Here is a 5,450-nt window from a genome sequence, read left to right as displayed (position 1 = left end):
ACCAGCCCTCCACCACTCCTCCACCAGCCCTCCACCACTCCTCCACCAGCCCTCCACCACTCCTCCACCAGCCCTCCACCACTCTCCACCAGCCCTCCACCACTCCTCCACCAGCCCTCCACCACTCCTCCACCAGCCCTCCATCCTCCACCAGCCCCCCACCACTCCTCCACCACTCCTCCACCAGCCCTCCACCACTCCTCCACCCAGCCCTCCACCGAGCCTCCACCAGCCCTCCACCCAGCCCTCCACCGAGCCTCCACCGCTCCTCCTCCAGCCCTCCACCACTCCTCCACCCAGCCCTCCACCACTCCTCCACCACCCCTCCACCACTCCTCCACCAGCCCTCCACCACTCCTCCACCAGCCCTCCACCGCTCCTCCACCCAGCCCTCCAGCCACTCCTCCACCAGCCCTCCACCACTCCTCCACCCAGCCCTCCACCACTCCTCCACCACCCCTCCACCACTCCTCCACCAGCCCTCCACCGCTCCTCCACCCAGCCCTCTACCACTCCTCCACCCAGCCCTCCACCACTCCTCCACCACTCCTCCACCCGGCCCCCAGAGGAGGCGACCGAGAACACAGCCTCCTTCCCGGCCCGTCACGTCGGATTAGGGCGGCTCCAACGCTCACCGCCGCAACCGCCGCCATGTCCCCCGTGGGGAGACAAACCCGCCGCTCTGCAGTATTGATGAAGCCCTGCCAGGCTTTATGAATGAGTCCGACGGCCACTGAACCACTGGGCTGAACACTCTCTCTCCTCTGAAAGGGGAGAGACTTCAAAGGTGGAGAGGCTGAGCAGCCGAGTGACTGCTCCCTCCCTCCACCTTTGAAGGTGGAGGGAGGGAGCGAGTGTGAGCCTAAACGTTCCGCACGGCCACTGAACAGTCCACTGGGCTGTTCCCTCGCTCCACAGCCTAAGGGGAGGGACTTCAAAGGTGGAGAGGCTGCACAGCCTACTGGACTCAACAGCTGGGCTGTTCAGCATTCACTGGGCTGGTCGGCCTCTCCATCTTTGGAGGTGGAGAGGCTGAGTGACTGTTCTCCTCCTTACATGTCAGCCTAAGCGTTCTTTGGTTGAATCCCCGACATCGCCCGTCTAGGTGCTCACCCCCGACCCTGCTGGAGACCTGGCTAAGTGTCGCTAGCAGGACTGATGTGTGTGTGTGGGTAGAGATGTGTGTGTGGGTATGTGTTGGTGTTGGTGTGAGTGTGAGTTGGTCTCGGTGGTGTGTGGGTGGGGGCGGGGTGGGTCGAAGGGTGAGTAACCGGAAGAGGAAGCCATTATCCTCTCTCCCTCTTACCCTCTCTCGCTCTCTGTCTCTCTGTGTCTATCTCTTTCAACCTGTCTTGTCTCTCTCTCTCTCTCTCTCTCTCTCTCTCTCTCTCTCTCTCTCTCTCTCTCTCTCTCTCTCTCTCTCTCTCTCTCTCTCTCTCTCTCTCTCTCTCTCTCTCGCCCCCCTGTTAATTATCCATCCAAATTGATCTTGATCTTCCCGTTTTGATCTTCCAGTTTTAAATAAATGGACGATTTAAATTCCTTGAAAATGATTAAGCAATTTTGAAAAAGGAAGTGTGTGTGTGTGTGTGTGTGTGTGTGTGTGTGTGTGTGTGTGTGGATCAGTGTGAAAACATGAATTGGTGCGTGGATGTCAACGGCATCACATTGTATCTTACTACTATAATAGACACACACATGAATAAAACATGTCACCAAGAGCCATTGAGTGGCCCCCTAAACGATAATCAGCCTGTTGCCTTTTGCTGTAAAATGTTATTATGTTATGCGCTCAGAAATGTGTTACATTATCGACTGGGTTTAATAACAACTCTAGGTTGAGCGAGAGCGCAATGCGTGAGCGAAAACTCTAGTGTAAATAAAGTTCACAGTCCAACGATAACAAATCAGTTGTCATGGAGCCATCATGCAGCCCGTGTCGCTGGCCCCCAGGGATCATTACGTCGCCTCTATTTGTGTGCGCAGTGAGCAGTGAGCCAGGGAACACCCCGTCAAATGAGAGATGACTGAGGCGGCATTGAGACAGGGGTGCACTAATCAGCGTAGGTGATTATGCGTTCATCATCTCTGTCCTTATTGGACGGTGGTCTAACGACCTCGAGGCCCAGGGGTCGATTAGCGGCAGGTGATCCGGTAATAAACCAGTTTAAACAGAATAGCTCACAGGGTCGTTATTCTTCCTACAAAGGGGTCTTGATTAGGAGATTTATTAAAGTCATTATCTGAGCAGATAGAACAGTCGTTTTCAGGACCCCATTATTGTAATGAGGTCGGCCAATGAGAGGCTGAGAGCATTCTGAGGTGCGAGTGTTTTGGGATTACTTTATTTGTAGTTTAATTGACTCATTTATACTGGATCATTATATTTCATGGAGAACCTTGTTTATATCTAAAACAATTCTGTTACAATTAGGTTAGGGGTAATAAAAAGACTGTTCCCAATTTAACTAAACCATTTAACTCAATACTGCAGGTGTATATAAAATAATATTCTAACAATATTTTAGGAATACTTACTTATACGGTATAAAGTTAATCTAAATCGATCTAATATCTACCTTTCCTCCTTCTATCATGCATCTATCAATGTCTTCATCCACCCATACTGACCTGGTGTGTGTAAGGCTGCCACACACACACACACACACACACACACACACACACACACACACACACACACACACACACACACACACACACGACCCCCCCGGCCCCCTCTGCTGGGGGCTTCCTGCTCATTAGCAGTGGGACGGGGCAGGACTATGGCACGGTTAGCTGTTAGCTTCTGTGTGCGAGGAGCCAAATGCATGATGGGAGCTCTGGGGTCCAGACAAATCCTCCTGACCCTCTGACTCGCTGCCAGGGGTCCGGAATAATCCACCAGCTACTTTCTGCTCCAGTGTTATACTTCAGCACAGCGTTGAGGCCATAACGCCTGATTAGTGATGGAGGGGATGACTCACTCCTTTCCCAAGGTTTTGCTCTCCTCTCTCCCTCCCTCTCTCTCCCTTCTCCCTCCCTCCCTCCCTCCCTCCCTCCCTCCCTCCCTCCCTCTATACCTCCCTTATATCATACTCCTTGAGGTGCTGTCCATGTTACGTACTGAGAGACCTACTTTATGTTCACTAGAAGTTTGTATCCGCCTCCAGTTTTCAGTTTGGTTTTTCCCCCCCAAAACAGTAAACCGTGGGGCTACCTAGACCCGGCTTTAGCTGGACTAAATAACTTTCCCACAACCACGTCACAGCCTGTGGCGTGTCTGAGCTGCTCGTCTGTCCAGCGCTGTCTCTCAGGGGCCCCCCAGACCCCCTGGGTTATCACTGAGAGACAGAGAGAACCATGTGAGGGGACAGGAGTCTCCCAGCCACGGAGGTACAGCAGGGAGCAGGGACAAGGCCACGCCTCGCCTGAGGGGCTAACCTTAACTTACATGATCTAACCTTACCTGAGCAGAACCTAACGGTTACATAGCTAATCCAACCTTACTTAAGCTTATAATCAAACGTTATCGAATTCATTACTTCTCTCAAACAAAGCATATCCTTATGACTCATATAGTTACAAAATATATCCCTAAATCTTTTTTGTGTGCGCATGGCGAGCACGTGTGTGTGTATACGTTTTTGTGCATCTAAGTGTGTGTGTGTGTGTGTCTGTGTGTGTGTGAGAGTGCAGTTTGGTTTGTTCCGTTGCCTGGACGCTTGTGTGAATGCTTAATTTATAAGCTCTCGCTGCTCTCCACTTTCCCAGCATGCATTGTGCCATCAAACAAAAGCTCTGTGTGGAGGCCTCATTACGGCCGGGGTGCAGAATGCGCCGCGTCGACTCGTACACAAAACCACGACCGACCTCGCCTTGTTGGAGACACACGAGTTGTTTTGTGGCGCCGTGCTCCAGAGATTAGCGTGCGGCTCATGCAGCGCGGCTCCTAATCAGGAGAATCTACCGCCGCGGAGCTCTGAAAGGGAGGCCTCCAACTCCTCACTTTGTTAGGTTCATGTTGTTGCCTTGAACACATTGACGCAGGCAGGTACACATGCACGTACGAGGGCACCCTGAAATGAGTCGAAATCCATTCTAATCCTTCATTGATGGAGTTTTTACATTAACAAATGAGTTGGGAGGTTATGCACACTGAACACACACTCATCCACACACCTACCTAATACACACACACACACACACATCCAACTACCTATCTGACACACACACACACACATCCACCCACCTACCTAACACACACATACACACACACACAGATTCACCCACCTACCTTAGACACACACATCCACCCACCTACCTAACACACACACATACACGCATAAACTCTCACACACACACAGACGCACACTATGAAATATAAAAAAAATCATTCTAACCATCATTGAAGGAGTTAATTCACTTACATATGCAGTCTCTCTCTCTCTCTCTCTCTCTCTCTCTCTCTCTCTCTCTCTCTCTCTCTCTCTCTCTCTCTCTCTCTCTCTCTCTCTCTCTCTCTCTCTCTCTCTCTCTCTCTCTCTCTCTCTCTCTCTCCTGTCTTTGTCTCTCTCGCTCTCGCTCTCTCTAAGATAACATCATGTTCCATAACCATTTTTGAACCATCTCAATGAGAATGTGTGGGGATAGAGCGAAATATCTGTCAAGCAGTGGTTGCTGGTGCAAGTCTCTTGTCAAAGTATTATGTTTTTTTGCTTGAGACACCACAAGGTGACTTCTACCAGTAAGTCGTCAATTGTGTTTATATATTTATATATATTTATATATATATATATATATATATATATATATATATATATTTAAAGTCAGAAGTGTATCTAAGTGGTTTGAATGGAGGTGGATGAGGTATATATATCAGTCCATACAACCTCAGATAACCCCAGCCTCCCCTGAGCCCAGCGATGGAACCATCTGGACCACACGGTAGAGGCCCACCGGGGAGTACGGGCTCCAGCTCCCAGCCTGCGCTGTAATCCCCTCAGACTGTTTAACACTGTCGTCACAGTGCATGCAGATACAGGTCGTTAAGGAGCGGGTAGTGGGGGACGGACGTCCTTGCTCAAGGGAGGGAATTGAACCTGGTATCCTTCTTGTGGTGAACCAAACGACACGCACTCTCAAGACCGCCTCAGCTATCACAAACCGCTGCCGAAGTCAACCCGTTTGCGACGCTTAATTAAAATGATTGATACTCGTGTAGAAGACATCTATTCTTGTTAACAATAATGAACACGTCTTCCGCGTGTCATGTATTGATTTATACTGCGAGAACGACCACAATATGTGAATTATTAACATGCACAGCTGAGCGCTCCAAAGCGCTCCAAAATGATCGTTCCCCCGGGGGGGTAATTTAGTGCTTGTTAGCGTGTGACATCTGCTGGGCTACGAGCTACTCCAGGCTGGGACTTCTCACTCAGGTACGGTGG

The sequence above is a fragment of the Gadus macrocephalus genome, chromosome 2, assembly GCF_031168955.1.
Source record: "Gadus macrocephalus chromosome 2, ASM3116895v1".
Taxonomy (NCBI): domain Eukaryota; kingdom Metazoa; phylum Chordata; class Actinopteri; order Gadiformes; family Gadidae; genus Gadus; species Gadus macrocephalus.
This window is presented reverse-complemented; position numbering follows the sequence as displayed.